This window comes from Dermacentor variabilis, chromosome 1 (assembly GCF_050947875.1).
Source record: "Dermacentor variabilis isolate Ectoservices chromosome 1, ASM5094787v1, whole genome shotgun sequence".
Taxonomy (NCBI): Eukaryota; Metazoa; Arthropoda; class Arachnida; order Ixodida; family Ixodidae; genus Dermacentor; species Dermacentor variabilis.
The window spans coordinates 83701229-83724198 of NC_134568.1; the positions used below are offsets into that span (position 1 = coordinate 83701229).

Consider the following 22970-nt stretch of genomic DNA (forward strand, 5'->3'; position numbering starts at 1 on the left):
CACTGCACGTCTAGTTTGTTGTTTAGCGATGTGCGCAATATCATGACCTCATCGCCCACCTCAAAACGACGGGCCCTGGCTGTCCGATCATAATAAACCTTGGCCCTCTGCTGGGCCTTTGCCATTGCTTCACCTGACAACTCCTGTGCCCTTCTTAAGCGTTCGAGGAGCTTAAGCACGTACTCCACCACGACTGGGTCGTCGCCCCTGCCTTCCCACGATTCTCGAAGCATGCGAAGCGGAGACCGAAGCGAGCGACCGTACACCAGCTCAGCTGGCGAAAACCCCGTAGCTGCATGCGGCGCGGTCCTTAATGCAAACATCACCCCAGGCAGACACAGCTCCCAGTCAGTTCGATGTTCAAAACACAATGCTCTCAACACGCGCTTCAGGACGGAGTGGAGCTTCTCAACGGAATTCGACTGTGGGTGGTACACTGAGCTGTGTAGCAGCTTTACCCCACACCTTTCGAGAAAAGTTGTCGTCAAAGCGCTAGTAAACACTGTGCCCTGATCTGATTGGATTTCCGCAGGAAAACCAACTCGCGTAAATATGGACAGTAGTGCATTGACTATCTCAACTGAGCTGAGTTCTTTAAGCGGCACTGCTTCAGGGAACTTTGTCGCTGGGCAGATCACAGTCAAAATGTGTCTGTACCCCGTGGCTGTTACCGGCAGAGGTCCCACTGTATCAATAACGAGCCGTCTAAAAGGCTCCGTAATGATAGGTACCAATCTCAACGGCGCCCTTGATTTGTCCCCTGGTTTGCCCACCCGCTGACAGGTGTCACATGACCTCACGAAGTGGTCTGCGTCCCGAAAACACCCTGGCCAATAGTACTCTTGCAAGAGACGGTCCTTAGTTTTCTTAACTCCTAGGTGTCCGGACCACGAACCCCCATGCGTCAAGCGCAACAGATCCTGACGATAGCATTGAGGCACGATCAGCTGATCGAACTCCACTCCTCTGCGGTCTAGATACTTCCGGTACAGGACCCCACTTCTTTCCACAAAACGCGCATTTTTCCTGGCGATACCTTCCTTGACATTGCAGCGTATGTTTTCTAGGCTACCATCCTTCTTTTGCTCGGCTATCAAAGCCGACCGGCTGACTTTTAGCAACCTATCAAGTCCGTCTGACGTAGGCGCGATGAGCAAATCTGTAGATAGCTCTTCTAACTTTCCCGTGTCGGGCATTTCCTCTCCAGTATCTGGCGCCTTCAACGTTACAGACTCAAGTTTATTCAGTTCGTCAGCTTGCTGCACCTCTGACCCTTTTTCATTGTTCGATAACGTCGGCCCCGCAACTACCGCCTTTGCAGCGAGCTCCCGAACCTTCGACCTGGTTAAGGCCTGAACGCTAGCCTCACCGAACAAAAGCCCCTTCTCGCGCAGGAGGTGATCGGACCTGTTCGAAAATAGGTACGGGTACTGGGGGGGCAGCATAGATGACACTGCCGCCTCCGTCTCAAGCGCTCCGAAAGGTCCTTCAATAAGCACCTTTGCTACTGGCAGACACACGCTATGAGCTTCCACGGCTTGCTTGATCCATGCGCACTCGCCCGTGAACATATGGGGTTCTACGTAAGACGGGTGAACTACATCCATCGTAGCTGCGGAATCGCGAAGCACTCGGCACTCTTTCCCGTTCACGAGGAGGTCTCGCATGTAAGGCTCGAGAAGCTTCATGTTCTCGTCAGTGCTGCCTATTGAAAAAAACACAACTTTTGGTGTTGTTTCCGGACACTGCGCCGAAAAGTGACCCGGCTTCTGGCACGTATAACAAACGCGCGCTTGCCTCATCTCGAACCGCTTTCTGCGTTCGGCTTCGGCTGCCGCCGTCTCCTTAGGTTCGGTCGCACTGCTTCCACTCGCATCCGCACTACGCGTGTTCCCCTTTGCTCTCATGGGTGTGAACTTCGGCCTCTCAAACTTCGAGCCAAATTCACCCTTTTGACCGTCCTTAGCTCCGCGAGCTCGACGCGTCACAAACTCCTCGGCTAGCTCAGCGGCTTTAGCCACCGTACAAACGTCTGGCCTATCCAAGACCCAGTACCGCACGTTCTCCGGTAACCGACTATAAAACTGTTCTAGCCCGAAACACTGCAGAACTTTATCGTGGTCACCAAACGCTTTCTCTTCTTTGAGCCACTCCTGCATGTTTGACATAAGCCTGTACGCAAACTCTGTATATGACTCACTTTTGCCTTTCTCATTTTCCCGAAACTTCCGACGGAACGCCTCCGCTGACAGCCGGTACTTTTTTAGAAGACTCGATTTCACTGTGTCGAAATCCTCTGCCTCCTCTCTATCCAAGCGAGCGACTACGTCGGCCGCCTCGCCGGGTAACAAAGTGAGCAAGCGCTGTGGCCACGTTTCCCGAGAGAACCCCTGCTTCTCGCACGTTCGCTCAAAGTTAACCAGGAACAAACCAATGTCCTCTCCAAGCTTAAACGGCCGCATCAGGTCAGTCATTTTGAACAATACGCGTTCTCCTGCACCGTGTGCCTGACTTCCATTACGAGCGCGTTCCATCTCTACCTCAAGACGCTTCATTTCCAAAGCGTGTTGACGGTCACGCTCTTCTTTTTCTTTTTGTTCTTTAAGTTCGCGCTCCTGTCTTTTTGCAGTCTCCCTTTCCTCAATGGTCTCAAGGCATTCCGACAGCTCGTCATCCTCAGCTTCTAACTCCAGAATAGCCTTTAGCAGTTCCGGTTTTCTGAGTTTGTCTGAGACATCCAGACCCAACTCTCTTGCAAGCTCCAACAATTTCGGTTTGCGCAACGACTTCAAATCCATGGCTGCTCTGAATGCTGCTTTCTCTACTGCCTATTATTGTCTTGCCGCAATCTAACCCGGCAGCAACGACAACCACAATTACCAGCTCTGTTTCTGACACTAACAAAAGCCTGGCAAAGCTCAGAAGAAGAAAGTCCCGCACTCACCAAACCTCGCAGGCAGGAATTCAGCGCAGTCGTTCCGCTGCAGGCAACCAGTCATCACACAGGGCTCGTTGCACTGCTCCCGGATCGTTGTTGAGCTGCTCAGCATACAGTCAACTGCATCTCTTCGCTGCTGGCCTCCGTTGTCGCGATCTCACCGCTGGCAGACAGTTGTTTGAATCGCACCGCTGGTACGAGTTGTTGTGGTCGTACCTGCTGGTACGATTTGTTGGGAACTCGGCGCTGACGCCCGTTGTTGCACCTGGGTCGCAAGCCCCAAGGGTAGCGTTGGCCTGGCGGCCTGGGGTACAACTGGAAGCATCCGAAGGTCCCGGCAAAGCAAGAGTCGACTGGTAACAACAAAACAACTTGTTTATTTTAACATCGCAAAGAGTTGGCGGTCAGGTTGACCGGAGTAGAGAGACGGGAGAGCACTTTACTCAACAGAAGAAATCGGAGCCCTCCTTTTGGCGTCCGGGGGCAGCTGTTTTTATACTCTCGCAGTTGAGGGCAAGAAGGAACCCCTCAATAGACGAGCACGTGATTGTACAATGGGCTAAGGTGACGCACACTGTCGTAGCGCCGCCGGTCGGGCACAAAGACTGGGAGGAGAAGGTAACTTCGGCTCTCGTAGCGCCTCTGGTCGGGCACAATGACTGGAAGGAGAAGGTAACCTCGGCTCTCGTAGCGCCTCTGGTCAGGCACAATGACTGGAAGGAGAAGGTAACCTCGGCTCTCGTAGCGCCTCTGGTCAGGCACAATGACTGGAAGGAGAAGGTAACTTCTGCTCTCGTAGCGCCTCTGGTCGGGCACAATGGCACATACACTCACACACGCACATGAAGACACGTGGCATCGGAACATGCCTGGAAACGCCTGGAAACGCCTGGAAACGCCTGGAAACGCCTGGCGGGGAGCGTAGCGGCGACGCCGAACGGGCCAAAATGTCTGCCGCTTTGTTGCAATCGCGCCGGCTAAACCGCGCGTCGTAGGCGAAACATAACATGGGGTAAGCAGTGCAGGGTGCAGTGCAGCAGGCTAAAACATGCAAGCAAGCAAACAAACGCAAAACATCGATGGCAATGCCTCTCTTCGCGGCTCGCAGTGGCGCCCTTCGAATACGCGCTACACCAATGCACGGGCGCTGGCGACGCGTGGACTCTGGGATGGGTCGGAATCGGTGCAGTGCAGCGGCGGGCTGCGCAGGCAGGCCTTGCAACACACAAACTAATTGTTACTTTTGGTTGCTATACAGCACGTCGATTTAAAAGCCTCAACTTGTGTGGCGTCGACGTCTTCTATCTAACGCAACGAATCTGTTTCATTAGCAACTTCATGTCGTAGAGTGACACTCTCGGAGTCGATATGTGCGCTCGCGCGCGACCCCGCGTGAGGGCTATGTAATTGCGTCGCGTGTAGGCGCGCACAGATGGAAGCCGATGGCAGTGTGGCAAACGCTGGCGGCCTCTAAAACATTTGTAGGCATAAACGTTCGACACGCTCGTTGCTCTTGGTAAGTGGCTAAAAAAGCTGCAGTGGTAGTTATTGGAGTCAGCGGGTCGGTCTTTAAGGACGTGTATAGTTTTCTGCCTTCAATGCGTCTCTCACATAGACACAAATTATGGGGTTTTACGTGCCAAAACCACGATCTGATAGGCATGCAACACATAGACATCGGAGAGTATAAGGGAGCAGTGTGGTGAAACTGTCTTCTCAGCTTGCGTGCATGCGTGGACACACACGTGCGCGAAGCGCGAGTTAACGCTGCAATGGTGATCCTCCTTCGGCTGCGTGCCAGTTCACTCAGGCTTGCCTGCTTGCATATAGACGTTTTCAATGGGCGAGGAGGAACTCTGGCTTGTGCGATCCGGCGCGGCGCTGCTTGAAAGTATTGCTGTCGCGTCCTGCGGAACGATTTCGAGATGTTTCAGCTCGTACTTTGGGAAATTTACGAAACGTCCGTTCATATAAGGTCGTCGGGGAGCCAGTGTGTAGCCTTTCGGTGCATCGGTAACTACAGTATGCCGAAATATGTCTTGGGGGCGCAAACATGTGACGCGCATCGTCAGCCGTGGTGTGTGTGCGTGTTGTAAACTATTTTGGCTGTTTGGCGTTATGGTTCGGGGGAAACACGCGAGGTAGAGAGGAGTAATTAATGAAAGGAAAATTCAACTTCGCCCTGCCATATTCTAGCCGCCTGGTTAATTCAGATGGTAGAGCGGCTGCCCCGGAACGGCGGTGGTCCCGGGTTCGAGTCCCGGACCAGGACGAATTTTTCTTCAACTGCGAGGCGTTTCTTTCGAGGAACCCGTATGTATGGGTTTCCTTTGTAGCAATTGCTACATTTGGGTGGATGTCTCATTTTTCCCTTTATTAACTATTTTGGGTGTATCGGTTTTCATTCAACGAAGTGAACCGGCGTCTGTGTATTGCCAGGAAACTGGAAATCTGCTCAATATCTGATCGCTCGGTGTAGGAACTAAAACGCAAGAGCGCATGCTCGTGTACGGCCAACCTAAGGCAAATCCGAAAAATATAAGGGTAGTGGCGTAGGAACCGGGGGAGGGGGGGGTGTCATATATGTCTGGAGAACCTCCTCCTTCCGCCGGTTTGACTGGGCGTAAATGGTAAATAATGCTCCGGTAACCAGCAGCCGGAGCTCATGTACCAGATGCGTAGTGCCGCAGCATTGTCGGCTGCAGCTTTATCAGCATCCTACGTAATAATTGCACGAATCTGCGGGCTTAAAAATTTAATTCGCTAAATGGTTTCTGTGTCGTCAGTATGCGTACAGTGTTCCATTTATCAGTTTTGTACCGTTTGTATGATTTTTTTATCAGTTTCGCGGTGTTGAATAAAAACACTGTCTCCTAGTCCTAGCTAACCGTCTCTTCACCATTTTGTTGTTGTGTGACTTCATGTGACGAATACAGTGTGTTGTTTCAGCTGCACAGAATTTTATAAAATGGGGAATTTCGTGAGGTTATTTTCCCATATTCTATCAGGTTTTGCGTCGTTGTGACCACTAGGAACTCGGTATCGTGCGAAATATGGCAGATAATTAATAAAGATATCCTAAATAACTGCTTAATTAGCAATTATAGAGGAAAATTGTCTTGGATGCCAGAGCCTGCACTCGGGCACTACTTTAGCACTCGGGCACTACTTTAGCACTCGGGCGACCCAGTATGGCAGTACCGAAATAAATATGAAATAGCGAACCAGTGACGTCGATATCTCCATACTCTGTATTGCGAGGGCATACCCAGAGTAGCGCAAGCTTCCGCTGGCACGGGCTTCATCGCGGTCTTCGTTTCCTTTTTTTTTTTTTTTTGTCATGGTGACGCCAGTAATCGACGCGAAGCGTGCTCTATTCTATTCCCAATCTTTTGGCGGTACCGCAGCTCGGATAATCACGTTTTCCAATATCAACAAATAAAAAAAATGGCTTTATGGATAAGAAGGAGGATAACTCGTAATTGTCATAGCATTGGCGCCCGCGCAGCAAGGAAGCAGGTGGCGTTTTCTAATAAGGTGGGGAGAGCAGCGTCACTGACATGCTATTTCATTTTCGTTTGGGTTAATTGCTGCCCATATCCAAAATACTGCGCGCCGTAGCACCTACGACAATTTTTGTGTAGTTGTTGGGCAGCGCATGACTGTCGGGCTTCAATTTCGCAAATGCAATAGTGCCTCTATAATTGCTAATGAAAACTTTATTAGAATATTTTTGTTACTTGTGAACAATATTTTCCACGATGCTGCATGTGTATTGGCTGCCAAGCCTTACGGTCCGACAGCAGATTTGCAAATGCGCTTATAACAAGTTATCAGTGCAGCACCTTATGTTATTTAGTGCAAAAAATAAAACAGCCTGTTTACCTGCTACATACGCGATCTCTGAGAGCGAAAGCGAAAGGGGTTCCCCGGGGGACATGCGCGATATCGAAGGCGGCTGTGCTGGTGCTGAAACGTCACCCTCCCTCACCGGAAACTTTCGATATCCTCGCCTTCCTGCCTACACCCGGGTGGGTGAGGGGAGGAGGTGACAGAAGACCCATGGGCCCTGGGTGCCATACGACCTAGCTACGCCATTGTGTAAGCGTCAGGCGCTGTCAAATATCTGTTGTACAATGGCATCGTTCTCACGCATTTCAAGACTAGAAGACTTGAAATCACTATGGTATGTCTACGCTAGCCTCCTGTGTGAGGCCGATGGCGCTGCTCAACACAGCGATCACTGCGGTTGGTGAACCAGCACGATACATATACATGTATAAGCTATGTGCTTCGGCATTGCCTTTTTTGCCCTGCTATTTTGCTGGCTATTTGCGAGTACAAAATTTCCGTAATGTGGGTAAGTGCGTCTTAGAGAACGGGACGAACAAAACAGAAAAACAAATCGGTCGACATCCTCTTTCTCGAAAAGAGAGAGAGAGAGAGAACGGGATAACGCCGCAATAAGGCCTGGCATGGTCATGCCGCACAACGTTTATAGATCTATGAACATTGATGTCGTATGCTTGGACCATGCGCTATATAGAGCAAAGATATCTGCAATCCAGCATCTACCACTGCTTCGGACGCTTGCGCAGTTCGTAAACGGTCGCTTTGCTTCACAAGTGTAATTCACACTGTAAGGTATGCTGACAGGCTCCGTCCATCCAGCCCAGTTACGGCATCTTGCGCGAATGCATTCCCATACGAAAAAGCATACACATTCCATGCACTCTGTATCCAGTGTCTGCACCCGTTGACTTTTGAGAGGCTCGACCCTTACGGGGAAAGGGGACTTCGTGATTGCAGGCTTGGATGGCGTTCCCGTTTTCAGTGCGCGTGGAATGCGAAAGCTCACAGCGTGATGGAAGTTTCGTGCGTTCTTATGCGAGAGTCCCTCTATAGGGAGGGGGGCACTGCACGTATCCTCGGTCGGTTGGCTCTGGCGGTCAGCCAGGAAAGTCAATATTTTTACGAGCGTGCAGAACCATTTGTGCGTGTCTAGAACTTCGCGCGGTCTTCAGAAGCGAGGATGGAGCTGTACGTATCTGTCCGCGGTGTGTGTATATATAGATGCAGTAATACGTGTGCTTCGTTGGCCAATGCACCTTCTGTTGGTGTAGGTGGAAAGGGAGAATGACGGTTTCTTTTTTCCCCGGTTTGACCGTGTCTTACCCTATAGCCTGGCTTAAGTTCGGACTGGAAATGTTGGCGAATCGCTCGCAAGTTGATATATTGGTATGGCGTACCCGTGTTTCATCGCGTCAGTCACCCAATTGCGGATTATGTTCGAGCCACTGCGTGTTGCGACGTTCTCGCTTCTTGTTTCTTTTTTTTTAAATCTCTGTTGCAAGATGCGGCTGCCCACCCATAGTTTCAGTGAGGCTATTTGTGAACCTCGCTATAGCGCGGGCTGGTCATGTATAGCCGCCGATGGTGAACGATGTATTTCCTATGTAATGCACGAGACGTTTCAGCAACGGCTGTCTGCCGTGAATGGGAACGGGGAATCGATTATTAAAATGACGTCTGCTCGCCAAGATGCATAGCATTTGCGGACATGAAAATTCGGGCGACAATCGGCAGTATAATCGTTAATAACCGAATATTAGCTAATTAGATTTAATGACCAACTTTCGAGAGGTGCTTTCTAATTGCAGAATTGAAGTCGGGCAGTGCACAAGCCTTGATAGGAATTCTCTTGGCATCCGTTTCGAGAACTGCGGACTCAAAATGTACGCCGCAATGCGTTGCAATTCCAGTTCAGAAAACACATTTTTTCTGCGCTGGGTTTTTTCGCAGGTCGGGAAAATCAACAGCAATATTGCGCCGCGCATACCAATGGGTATGCGTGGCGTACTGGTTAAAGGCAACGAAGTGCTTCTTATGTGGAACACATATCTGTAATAGTAGACATTTCAACTCATATTTACGAGATACTTATTTCATTTCATTCAGCTTGGTTGGTGCAATCTATAAAAAAGGTGCAATTTGAGAAAATGTAGTAACCTCGGCACACAGTTACCACAACCGCGCTTCGAGGTTGGAGGGCTCTGACCCCCTTGAACCTCTTCACTCCCTGTCGTAGCCACAACGCTATTACGACGGCTTTGTAGCTAAAATGCATTTTCGGCTCAAATTAATTTCTGTATATTGTGGTGGAGGAACGGCGAGATCTAAGCGATAGAATTCTGTCGCAACTACTTGACGAAGGCTCAGGATCCGTCACATAGCAGCAGGGACAATATTCGATCTTTATACTTGAAAACAGCGCGTTAAAATTGGCGGGAAAATGAAACGCTCTGTCTGTCCTCTCCTCGTTTTCCTGCGAATTCTAACGCGCTATTTTCTTTAAGTATAAAGATAGCAGATGAACCAACTAGCCCAGATCAAAATATTGTTAATATGATACATGCTTAGTGGTACAAGTGCGGCGTGCAAATGTGGCGCTGGGCTGTATTTTGTTAGGATTCTTTTGTTCTGCATTCTTTTTGCCATTCGTTATCGGCTCCCACGCTGTCGCGCCGCAGTCATCGATGCCTCGTTCGATTCGCGAGACGAATGATAAGCATGCAGGGGTAGAATCACAAGAATCCTTACGAAATGTGGCCTCAGTACTACAACCATTTGCTTGTGGTCATCTATGGATTCATGGTTCGCGCTCGACAGGACAACGTCTGACCTCGAAATGTCTGACGTTGTCAACAGCGTCAACTGAAAGGTTCTTGTGAGTAGTGCGTGCTTATCTCATAAGCATGGCTCATGTTGCTTTGTTAAGCGCTAGAAATTGCCGCGTACGTTGCGTGCTGTATTTGTCCCGATTGACCTGCGTGATGCCTCCGAGTGATGACGTCATTGTACGTTGCGGGGCACGCAACGCGCGGTGGCGTTGTCAACCCTGCTCCTTCAGGTTGACTATAAAACATCAAAGGTGTGTGTGTGTTCGGGGGGGGGGGAAGCGCTATACCTATACGGAGTAAGAATGTATGTATATACTAAAGCTTACGAGTCTGCTTTGCCAACTGTGTGAAAGTTTAATGTAGGCTTTGTCTTCGGGCGAGTTGGTCATCCATAACTGAAAAAAAAAAATTGAACGCAGATAAAAGACGAGGACAACGGCTAGAAGGCGCGGGGGCGTCACGTTGCTAGGACGTGACGTTGTCGGTTTGCAAAGGACGTTCTTCACTGAACACGAGCACTGGACAACGGCGGGCGCCCGGTATCGCACAGTGTCGAAAGCTTGCGTGAACGACCATTGGTACAGCGCACGTGTGTTTGTGTGTAGGGGGGGAGGGGGAGGCAGACGCATGGCCATCGAACATTTTTAGCAGCCATCACATCGAAGAGCGACGCAGAGCCATAGCAAAAGTCCATTTAGATTTTTTACCGTGGCCGATGTAAAATGCTATCTCCTCTTCTTTTTTTTTTAAATAGATATTTCTTTCTTTCGCATTGCCTTGCGAGAAATCCGGGGGGTATTATTTAGAAGAATCGTGTTGGAACAATTGTGGGCTGTGTTTTGATGTTTTTATAGTACTGCAATTTCGAAAAAGTGATTTGCTAGGCACCGTGCGTTTTAATTGAAAGCATTTCTCTTTTACTTTTTTACTTTATCTTAGCAGGATCAAGAGCCCAGTGACTCTTTCTTGGCCTCTCGATCGAATTATTACCGAGAGTCTTCAGTAGTCAGAACATGTGCCGCTCATGATCAGCCGGTGTGCTCTCCAAAAGAGCACACCGGCAAATATACACCCCAAAGGGTGTGCATTTGTTTAAGAGCGTACACTCTTAAAACTAATCTACACCCTTTGGGTGTAGATTAGATCTTAACACACCGATAATCGTCATCTGTCTTGTTCGCATTTCCTTTCTTTAACGCTGGGAGCCCGGTACTTCCAAGTCACGAACGGCACGCGCGTTATCAGCACGACACAGCATTCTCGACAGGAAAGTAGCGAGCGCAGTGTTCTCAAGAAAGTAAATGCGGACAAGACAGATGACGGTTATAGTTGTGTGGCAAGATATGACCCAAAGGGTGTAATTTTGCTTAAGTGCGTACTGCCTGATGCTTGCGTCGGCTGTTACGTAAATTTGACGTCAGGAGGTTGGAATAAAAACAGATAGGATAGTTTTGCTTTACAGCGCCCTAGGTTCATGAATTAAAGGTCATCGGCATGTTCCAAATGAAAAACCAAACGCGCATCCCAAAGGCCGTCAGTCGATAAATCTTCGCAAACGCTTTCGAAAAATCCTGCCTCATTTGCGCCTGTGTGCCGTCGCTGCTGAGCCCGAGGTCGCGAGATCAAATCCCGGCCATGGCGGCCGCATTTCTATATAGGGGCGAAATGCAAAAAGCGCCTGTGTACCGTGCATTGGGTGCACGCTAAAGAACACCAGGTGGGGAAAAATTAATCCGTAGTCCCTCACTACGGCGTGCCTCATAATCTGATCGTGGTTTTAGCACGTAAAACCCCAGAAAATAAGATGTGCGCCTGTGACCCAGCTGTGAACGTTAGTCGCGGGTTGACTGCTGACTTCAGTGCCCTTGAAGCAATCGTAGATTTTGAGTTCGAGGTTTGACTTCATCCCGCAAATTATTGTAGTAGACACCTCGACTGAATCGAAGTTTTGCGCAATCTTTTGTTTCTCTTATTCGTAACGCTGATCGCTAGACAGCCCAAACAGATTAAGTAAACAAAGCATACGCGCAAGCTTTCCACGGTAACGATAAATCGTAGAATAATAGCTTGGTGATTGGCGGAACGAAAAATTGGGTTGGAAAGCATGTCACCTGACGGTGTAGCGTTCTGTCACGTTCCGTTCACTAAGAAGGGGCAGTATCTTGCCAGGAACTTTTAGCTCGCCGTTCCATAAGTTTCTTTTACAATAACTGATGGAGTTTCACTCCTATAGAGCTATACACCTGAGCTTTGACACCTGGGGTTTCAATCACAGCTTCATGTTATTTTCCAACAAATTGTTGGCAGTCCTGCAGACGGAAGAAGCCGCGACTGACAGCTTGAAGGATGCCTGGAGGTGCGTACACACAATAGCGTCCATACCAGCGTTATAACACAGCGACACTGTTTCCTCGTGTGTGTCGCGGGCATTCACAGTAACGACAGTCGAACTTCATCATCATCAGCCTATTTTATATCCACTACAGGACGAAGGCCTCTCCCTGCGATCTCCAATTAATTCTGTCCTGCGCCAACCAATTCCAACTTAAGCCTGCGAATGCCCTAATTTCATCACACCACCTAGTCTTCTGTCGTCCTCGACTGCGCTTCCCTTCTCCTGGCACCAGTGGCATAGTAACGCGGGAAGGGGGGGGGGTGCCAGCTGGGAGGGGGTGGTGGTGTCATATATGTCTGAAGACTCCCCTCATTCCGCCGGCTTGATTGGGTGTAAATGGTAAAGAATGCTCCGGCAACCAGTAGCACGCGCTCACGTACCACTGAGATTTTCTTCTTCTTTTTTTTAAAAAATCCTGCTGTCTTCCCTTCCCTCTTCCCCAGTGCAGGGTAGCAAACAAGATATCTATTTTCCCGTTAACCTCCCGGCCCTTCTGATCTCTTTTATCTCTCACTCTCTCTCATGTACCAGATGTGTAGTGCCGCAGAATTGTCGGCTGCAGCTTTATTAACATCCTACGTAATAGTTGCACGAATGTGGGGCCTAAAAAATTTAATTTAATTTAATGGGAGAGCTTACCTACCGGTTGCCTTGGTGCCTTATCTCCTACTTCAATGCTGCTTCTGAAGCCAGTCTACTTACGGTTTCGTTCATTTCCTCTATGTCATCTTAATCCCTCTGTTCTAAGGCTGAACATTGGTTTGCAAGCACCAGCTTAAATTGCTCTGCTTGTGTTGCTGTCACCTCCCTTCAGAAGAGTAGGCAGGCGTTGTGCCCCTTCCGGTGGCAGTTGCCAGCCTGCTCCTCCCTTTTCCTTTCCTGTTAACTGTGTATATGTGTATATGTGTTCAAAACAAATAATAATAATTACCCTTACTGCGTCTAGGTTGGGCTGTTTCTTCTTGACCAATTTCATTCTTTCCTCTTATTGAGGTGAATCCTAGACCTCACCAAACTATGATCACTGGATTTTACCCTGCTGGGATTGGCAGAAAGTATGAAATCTGTTTCATTTGTTCTTTCACCATTAACGCTTATTCAGGCTCACTTTCTGTTGCCACGCTTCCTGAAGAATGTGTTCATTATTCGCAGCGTATTCCTTTTCGCGAATTCTACCAACATCTGTCCTCTAATGTTCCTAGAATCAATGCCGTAGTTGCCAACTGCTTGTTCACCATGCAGCCTGTTTTTTCCCCACTTTTGCATTGAAGCCCCCCATGGCTATACTGTATTGAGTTTGCACTTTTCTCATCGCTAATTCAACAACTTAATAAAGCTGTTCTATTTCATCATCGTCGTGACTGAATGTTGGAGCGTAGACTTGTGCTACCTTTATTCTATACCTCCTATTCAATTTTAGTACTAGTTCTGCTACTCTCTCATTAATGCTGTAGAATTCGTCAATGTTGCCCGCTATGTCCTTATGGATTAGGAATCCTGCCCCGTATTGCTTCTTATTTGGGAGTCCTCTATAGCGGAGGACGTAGCCGTTAGTCAGCACTGTATAAGCATCACCACTTCTAACCTCACTAAGGCCAATGATATCCCTAACAATGTCTCATAGTTCCTCACAGAGTCCTGCTAAGCTAACTCCACTCGATAGCGTTCGTGTATTGCACGTTGCCAGTGTCAGTTTCCATCAGCGTTATGTCTAGGTCCAGAGATTCTTAGCACCGTCTGCTGCGTTACAGGTCTGACCGCCGCCTTGGCCCGGTGCTCCGCAGCTGCTGGGGACTGAGTGCCATTGCTTGATTTAGTGAGTTATCAGGGAGGTAGTAGCCGAATACTGTACCAGGGAAGCCGATTCCTGTTCTGGTGAGGGAGTTTCTTTTGTTGAAGCTTAGTGGGCCTTCCTAATTTGGTTGTACCTCGATTAGTATGGCCCTATTGGCTCTCGGCATTTTTTGCCGGTCAGACGCCTGGAGGGAGATGTAGTGTCATCATCATCATCAGCTTGTTTTATGTCTACTGCAGGACGAAGGCCTCTCCCTGCGATCTCCAATAACCCCTCCCCTGCGCCAACCGATTCCAGCTAGCGCCCGCGAATTTCCTAATTTCATCGCTCCACCTAGTCTTCTGCCGTCCTCGACTGCGTTTCCCTTCTCTTGGAACCCATTCTGTGACCCTAATGGTCCAACGGTTATCTAACCGGCGCATTGCATGACCTGCCCAGCTCCATTTTTTTTTTCCTGATGTCAATCAGTATATCGGCTATACCGGTTTGCTCTCTGATCCAAACCGCTCTCTCTTTGGCTTTTAACGTTATGCCTAGCAATCTTCGTTCCATCGCTCTTTGCGCGGTCCTTAACTTGTTCTCAAGCTTCTTTGTCAGTCTCCAAGTCTCTTGTCGATGTAGTGTACTGGAGGTGAATTCGAGCTTACCATCGTCAGATTAAAAAAAAAAAAAAAACCCGAGGATTTTAACTTCTGACTATGGCAATTGAGCAAACCAGATAGCTCAGTCCGATAACCCTGTAGGCGGCGAGACCGCCTTATGGCGGAGAAGTCCACCCCATAGGATATTACATGCCTGAAAACTCCCTTGATTGAAACTCCCTTGGCGCAATATAGCATTATTTCCAAATGGTTCAAACATCGTGGTTCCGGAATCTGGCGTAAGTAGACCGTGAACGCGGCTAGGTATATGAGACATTTTCGACGAGCTTGAACTTACTTAGTACGAGTAGCGGAGAAAAAGAGTGGCGGAACTCAGAACATTGAAGTTCTGAGTTCAAATAGGTAATTCAACAGAAGGGACACATATTACATCACATGGCATTCATTATAATAAATATGGTAGCAGTGCGTTCTTTGTGCTCCCAAGAGCACAAAGAATGTGAGCGTTTCTGCATTCTGCCTCCTTTGGGGTCTGGTGACCACGGCTGGTGTCGAACCCGCGATGTTGTGCGGAGCAACCGAACGCCAAAGCCGTTAGTTTGTTCTCGAAGATACTGAGAGTATCGCGCTTTTGGGCGGCGCTTGATGGACGCGTGTTGTCGATGCGTGCGGCGACGCACTGTAGTACGTATTCGTCCTTTGGCACGAGTTCGTTGGAGCATGCGCTTGTCGCTATGACCAAGCCTGGTCAGCGCAACTTGCCGCCGGTTGGTGCGGCTCGTGGTAGCGTTTAGGCCAGGGATCCTTCCGGCACATTCGTGAGTACGTCCGGTAGTAGGGATGAAAGAAAAAGGGTTTATTTTACATTATTCGCACCGGCTCCGGATACGGAAGCCCACTCCATGTAGGAACGTATTAAACGTCCGACTTCACATCAGGACACGTCAGCCCACTTCTCACTGCACCAAAGGTATCCGCTTTTAAAAGCGTCGTCTTCTCTATGAGGACTAGGGAATCTGATGACTGTATCTCGACCAGTCATACTCGTCGAACCGCTCCCATGTTGGCGCACCGTTCAGCCCCCGCATACGAAGCAACCGTGTTATAATCTGGGAAGCTCAAGTCGACGCTGTTCTCACTGTAGCCTTGGTCGTTGGCCCCTTTCATCAATTAGTTCAGCTTGCGAGGGTCAGGTAGAGTGATCCTCGCGGCAGTTGTCGCCTCGAAGTGAGCTCCTTTGTTTGCGCGTCACATTCTATGTCGGGTCTCGTCACCGTCTGGGCGCAGGCCGACGAAATGAAAGGGCGGCCTCGCGGGAAACGTCCAGGGAATGCTCATTGCCGTATTGAGACGTAACACGGTGCATGGACGGGAAGGTTTTACCGTGCACAGGTGTCGTATGTCAGAGAAGCCCTTGAGGCAGGTGCGCGTACGTGTGTTGGCTGAAGCGAGAATTCGCATCACAGTTTTTTTCTTTATCGCGTTTTCCTCCACGGGTTGCAGAATCAAGCGTCTTTCCGTTCTTTAGATTACTATCAGCAGACAGGGGCGTAAGTAACTGTTCGTCGTCACGCGGGAGACGCAGGATCATTAACACCGCGTTGCTTTTCTTTTTGTTGTGGTCTGTATACTCTCGCCATAGAAGGTCAAATGTGGTAAGTGAGACAAGCGATTAAAATGGCGTTTTGTTATGTTAGAAACAGCATTATATGGACTGGCACACAGTTTAGAGGTGCCAAAACTACCTCTATACCTCGCGTGACAATCGAACGTTGTTACGTTTGACCGGCGGAAGCTGGCGATCTTTGGGGAAGCGACCGTCGGAATAGCGCGGGCAGGTCTGCTGCGGCGACTCGCTTTGAAAACAACGAGTCAGTCCCCAGCCCGTTGGCGCCACCATGTCTGCTGCGACGACTCGCTTTGTAAGGACCGCAATGCGCCGCGTCCCCAACCGAACGACGCCGAGATGTCTACACGCAGTCGGAGGACCATGGTACTATTAGTGGATTCGCCGTCACCGTCAAGGCATGTTTGAAGCGGTGTAACTCCTGGAATAAGAAGTTTTGTGGCCCCGTCTCACGGTTCTTAGAAGTCGTCAGTCAATGGACAGACGCGGCGGCCACTGTCTGCGGCGTCGGCTCTGGGACTAAGAGGCGCCTGCTCAGGTCTGCGAGAACCCTCTCACATCGGTGTGTTCAGTGAAACCTGTGCGGAAGTGAGTGGGTAAACCCTCCCCCTTAAAGGCGGGTCGGCTATGATGACTTTAGACGCTCCGAATTGGTCGACGGTTGAACGGCCGTTTTCACTCACCTAGGGATCTAGGGAGTACAGAGTGTTTATAAGCAGCCGTTGCCGGCTCTTCAGTGTGCATTCCTCTTTCAGTCATGTTAGACTGATGAACTGTAACGTTCTCATGTAGATACCGTAATTAAATCCCATATTCCTCGTTCTCGATGAGAACAAGTCTGTCCCTTCAACAACGCCCTCAGCGTGGACGAGTTGGACGACGGCATGGGCCAGCTACCATCTATTTCATGCCCCACCGCAAACATTACAACGTCAAACACACTCGGTATCGACCCCTTGCATTTGGCGACGTACGCAGTATGCGGTGGCGTCTGTGACAGTAGCTACGACCGATTAAGGTTACACGCCTTCTTGCGGCTCATAGGAATGCATGGGACCAAGGAGCTCCCGATTTAATTTTAGAGCGCAGCTCTTTGGCGTCCGTTCCTGGGTTTCGCGTCGTCGTCGGCGTTGTCGTCGGCCTCGTAACCAGCTCCGCCCCCCTTTCATCCCCCCAGCGCTAGCAGCGACCGACTGATACCGCTGGATGCCGCTGACGCCGCTAGAGAGTCAAGATAACGTGACTGCATAGAACACCGTCGCCGCCATGCAGAAAGAGGAGGAAAGGGTCCCCCCCCCCTGTTCTTGTGTGGCGGATAGGGTGCTCTTCAGTTGCCGACGCGCCGGTTATTTCACGTAGGCCCCGGCACGTCGACGAATACGTGACCACCTTCCCACGGCTAGACCTGGTTCTTAGCGCTGCGGAAGCGAGGGTATCATATTGTTTTTGTCGGCATCGGCGGCGTTGTCCCTGAAACCAACTCCGCAGCTGGGGTTGACTCACTATCGGCGTCAGCGGCATCAGTCAGTCGCTGCTATCTCTTCCCTCCTCCCTTTATCGTGTTGTCCGCTTGCTGCGCGCGCTTCTGCCCCCATCGTTTGCCGCTGGGTGTACACGCCGCCCCCCTCCCCCCTCTTCCTGCGAGTCTCCGGTTGTCAAAGCGCCGGCTCAAACTTAATTCCTTTCTTCGCTCCTCCTCCAATTCAACCCCTGTGCGGTGGCAATCAGGGAGCCAGATCGGTGGCGGCGGATCTGTATATGTGCACCGCCCGAGCCGAAATTGCCGCTGCCGTTCGCCCTGTGCGGTGGCAATCAGAGAGCCAGATCGGTGGCGGCGGATCTGTATATGTGCACCGCCCGAGCCGAAATTGCCGCTGCCGTTCGCCACTGCGAAATTATCTGCCAGTTCTTTCTGAGCCATGAGCGAGACGACCGATGGAAGTCCTCCGTCTGCTGCTGCTGCTGCTAAACGAGCTGCCAGAGCAGAGGCCCAGCGCCGTCGCCGTCAGAATCCAGAGGTGCGTGCCGCCGAAGCAGAAGCTTACCTAGTGGAGTCTTTGTTAAAGGAATACGTATGAAAAATAAAAAAAAAAAATTCTGTGATAGCGCATACATGTGTTGCTCGATTTCTTTGCCTCAATCTATCGAAAAGGTGAAACAGCTTATTTGCTGCGCTCAAATTTCGCATTAGGAAGTAACGTAATCGTCGGTAATTTTTTTTCATTACCGAACCCAGTTATGAAGTGCGCATTTTGTGAGAAAATGTCTTGCATCTTAGAAGAGCTCGCAAAACAGACCAAGAGCCATTTCAAACCAGGTATATATTAAAAGCAGGCCTAACGGCCAGAAGCACTACTCACCCATTAAAATGCCAGTTAACAAGCACTTCAAAGACTTAATTTATTTCAACAATGATCATTATTGCAGGCATTTTGTGAACAGCTGCCCAGCGTATGTCGCAGCAACTTTTGCGAAACATCGACCTTAATATATAACTTATTTGGAAATGTATCAGCAGGCAGCAATACAATATGGGAATGACGCTCTGGGAGCCATTGAAAGCAGCATGCGACATAGCGGCACTACGTTAGGCAAAACACGAACAATGGCTTCGAGTTTCTGGTATTTTACTATTCCCAGCGAACAGCACCACAGGCAGACATGGCGCATCATGAAAGCAATTTTGTTCAACCTTGTTTTTCAAAAGTGCGTGTCATTGAAACAGATGTTGAGCTTTGGAACTTTGCGGAGACATAGATATTTCTGTATAGGGGAAACAGTACACAATGCAGAATGTAAAAAATAAAAGAAAGAAAATGTGGACAGCAAGCAGCGTATGTATCCAAAATCAGCGTAGAACCTGGTTCTCGGGTTTAGGTATAGACCTGCTTGCTAGCAATAAACGTGGAACTCTCAGCAAATGCGTAATTGTTTATATACGGTCACCTCAGCTTCCAGCCATGTTTTTGGTTTTAACAAAAGGTGGCGCCCCATTCGAAGTTGTGAGCATGCAAAATCTTCTACCCTGCTCAGGTTTTGAATATTCTGATTGTTCTTTCAATGAAGTCTATCCTATTGACAGTTGAGGGTCTCACCGTGTGCAGGCTTAGGAGCACGTAGTAAAATTGCGTTTTGCGCCATCAGAGCACACGCGACTCGAGCTTTTCGTGCACGAACGTCACTGTTTCACTGCGCCGGCGCCAACAGGAAAGCACCCTTGCCGCTTCTCTGTGATGGTTCCCCGCCAGTAACAGGATCGCGATAGCTTCCGTGACCTACTGCGTAAACGCAGCACTTCATTGATGAAGGCCTCGCTGTACGTGTATGGAGCGCTTTGCGACGTCTGAACCTGAGCAAGAAATAAAGTATCTTAGCCGCTGGCACATGAGACCAGCCTGAAACAATGGAGAAATCCGTCTGTGGTTTGGAGTGGTTGTTGCAGGCCCACTTGCCGGGGATGGGAGATTAGCGGCCTCTTGTTTATTATCCCGCGTTCGCGGCCAGCCCGCAGAGCCCACGGTGGTGGGGGGGCGGTAGGCATTCTTCGGCGGTGTTGCTTCCTTCCAAAGCTGGCGACCGGGCAGGAAAGGCGTCGGTGACCCCCTTTCTCTCGGCGGGATTCGTGATCGCTTTAGGGGCCGCTCGCCTGATACTGGCTGCTCTCAGTGGACGCCAGAGTGTGCACGTCGGGGCGGCACAACCTCGCCGGAGCGCCCCTCGGAGGCACTCGCCGTGTACGTCGCCGCCGCTCTGGTTCCCGTGTCGTTCGTCCACGTAGCTACGGCATTTTACTCCCAGCCTGGCCTGACGCTGTGGTGGCCTGCAGGCGTCCAAGTTCGCAAGGACCGTCCTCCGTGAGCTCAGACCGGTCGTCGCATCCTTTTGTTCGTCGAAGGAAGTGCTCTTAAGAGGAAAAGAAAGCGGCGCCTGCCCCTTTTTTTCCGCTGCCGTTCAGCGTGGACTTCTGGGAACGAGCCAGGCCGCCGTTACCCTGCTCTCTTCCATTGTCGTCTGCTCGCCCCTCGGGTGGGCCCGTCCTGTCGTCTGCCTGCCATCGAGAAGCCGGGTTCATCGCTCGGCCTCCGCAGTGTAGTACGCAGTTGAGCGGTGCGCTTTCTCGACCCCCCGCGACCACCACACGACACGAGGTTCTCTCTGTCACGACACCGGTGCGCCGAGGCAGCCACTCTGTACGCACCGCGAAGGAACGTGCAGCTGCCACTTCTCCTCTGACATTTGCCAACGAGTCGTCGCTGCGCCTGAGGATTATACGGCGTCAGAGATAGCTACGCGCATCTGCTGTAATCCAGCGTGAGTACAGTGTTCTGCCAAACAAAATATCTTATGAAAACATAACACGACTGAGGATTCCTGTCGGTCGACACTCTGGGCTGTCGTCGGCATTGTTTGCTTTCGAAACAGTACCGGACGTGAAAAGTTATCGTAGGGGTCAATGGTCTTTTTTCTAAGTTAGTAAATGCATGTAAGATGTTCAGATGCGTGATGTTCCTTCTCTTGTCACATACTTCTTTAGCAGTGCAGGGTCACGTGTCCTTGCACAGAGGCGGGCATCAAGTATCGGATGTCGTAAGGTTTTAGTGAACAGCTTGTGGTTTTCTAGCAATGTGTAGAACCCGGATAGTTGGTAATCCACTATAAGAACAGCGTGACAGTGGACGGACGACAGAAAGAAGGAATGAACAAACACAACGCTTGTGTTCTTTCATTCCTTCTTTCTCTCCTCCGTCCACTGTTGAGCCGTTTCTGTACTGTTCTTTTTTTATTTTGTGATTTCTGCAAGATCAGCCGCACCTTCTTTAATTCTACGAATCAACTCTTATATCGGAGGTTGGCTTGAATGATCTAGCACATTAAAAAATGCACATATCCGCATAGGTTGCGTGTTATATTTTATGTTAACGCGTTCCATGATGAGGCACGTAAATTCTAGTGTTTGCCAGGAACGTGTGCCATCTTCTTAGCGGTTATTGAGTTGTACTTGCACGGAATGAGCAACGTTGTTACATCTCCGGCGCAGTCGAATGAAGTAGTAAAGAAACCTTGTTTACAGTACACTTCGTAAATTTTTGCGATACTGGAAGTGAGGCTTGGAAAATGCAGCAGACAATGATATTATGACGTATGTCATGGCGAAAAACACATTGAAAATGCTACGAGAGTTCCGTGACAGCAACAGAGCGTATATGGGAAAGAACTGAAGGAAGTCGCTGCAATTCGCTGGCGGTACCATTCGAAGTTGTGCCTTAGATTTGCTTTCGTGTGTTATCATTCATGAACCGTACCTTCTTCATGTTCTGTGCAAAGGTGTACCATGGTATTTCTTTCAAACTAATGCACTTCCGTTCTATAAAGCAGAGGTGTGGTGAAAATGCAGCAATGACCGCTGTTGCTGCTTTTTTGCTACTTGTTTTTTGCGGAGCGCGACGAGTTTTTTGTGCGCTCACGAGTTGGTGGTAACAGTACGCACCTCGTTCAATAGGGTCGTATGTTGTCATTTTTATTATTTTTTCTATCGTTATCAGGTCTCGAACCTCCGTTTCTCCATCTTAGTCTAAAAGCTTAACAAAGCCGCAGCATGAGCCGTCGAAAGTAAAGAAAAAAGAAACGCCAATGTTATAACAGACCGCCTCATCAGTTTGTCTTGATCAGATCAAGTGCAATGGCACGCAAGTGAAAAGCCTTCTCCGGAGCCTTAGGTCAAAACCTTTCTGTGTCAGGAACAAAGTTATTGATTTCCGTTACGCCCGTCTCCCTGCATCGAATTGACGCGCCCTAATTGTATCTGGTCTTCACTCATGGTTGGCCGAGACGCCGATGAGATTCCAAGCCTGTCTGGAGGAAATGTGAAGAAGCCATCGCTTACAGCGTCTAATCAAAGCAGCGACCCGTGGAAACGGCAACGCGCGATTCGTTTCGACGTCATGACCGTTTTGTCTCTGTGCGATCGAATTTACGCGTTGCCGCGGTGAACAAACGTTTCGGCCCGCGTGCGCGATCGTCATGCACGCACGAAGCCGTCGCAGAGGGCGCAAAGTATGCGGAGTCCCGATGCGTTCTGGAGGGGACGGCACCAGGTTGGGAATTGACGCATTGGGGGACGTATTCTGCGACGATCACTTTCGGCGATACTGTCGCCGCGGCTGTCATGCGCGCGCTGATTGGCTGGTTGAGCACTCGAAGGCGATTGCATCGCCGAAAGTGTTCGTGGCAGAATATGTACCTAGTTTAAACGAACTAGGAACGAATGAGATAGCATTCAGTCCAGGTTAAATGTTTGGACTGGGGGTTCTGTAGGCTCAGTTGGTTATCAAAGTGTGACGCACTTTATCGAAGGTCTTCGAAAACTCGATAAATAGGCAGTCGGTTAACGAAGAATTATTAAAGAATGAGATTTATTTTGTACGTAAATAGCAATAGCTGTGTTTTACTATTAAATGTACGTTTCACTAAAACCGCATGGCGATGGATATAAAGGATGAACCATAAGGCTACGGAAATTTTACAAGATGTGGAAGCAGAATATGCTCTTGCGTTTGACTGGGGATGAGTGAAAGCAGAATATGCTCTTGCGTTTGACTGGGGATGATGGTGTGCGATACTGACCGGTAAGTAAGCGGATAATGCTTGCAATCTTATTTATAAACTGGAATCCCCTTCCTGACTTTCCAGTAATGTCGAATGGAACTTTAATCCTAAAATACTGTAACTATAATTGATAAGCAACAAATTATACTTTTCAAGAACTTGGTGTTAATTAAATCTTAACCAGATGTCGAAGGTGGCTTCAGAGACCCGATTACTTTAGCCACCCCATCACAGATTATGAATAGCAGGTATATCATTGGCTAATTCAAATGATACATAGGTGGCATGGGCATATCGGTAGATGGAAAAAAAGTTGCGAGTGATAAC

The 22970-nt window shown here is 49.5% G+C and overlaps 1 protein-coding gene across 4 annotated transcripts in view; it reads left to right on the top strand.

Annotated features, from left to right (window-relative positions):
* Baldspot (elongation of very long chain fatty acids protein baldspot) overlaps window positions 1–22970 on the top strand; it is a 198441-nt gene that overhangs the window by 58438 nt on the left and 117033 nt on the right. The window contains exon 1 of one of the 4 annotated variants that reach the window (XM_075690762.1): window positions 20192–20348. The exons of 2 other annotated variants lie outside the window; for them this stretch is intronic. The gene's annotated coding sequence lies outside the window, so the exon portion shown is untranslated. Of the gene's footprint in view, window positions 1–20191; window positions 20349–22970 lie in introns of those variants that run through there. One more of the 4 variants, XM_075690771.1, reaches the window with a different exon arrangement.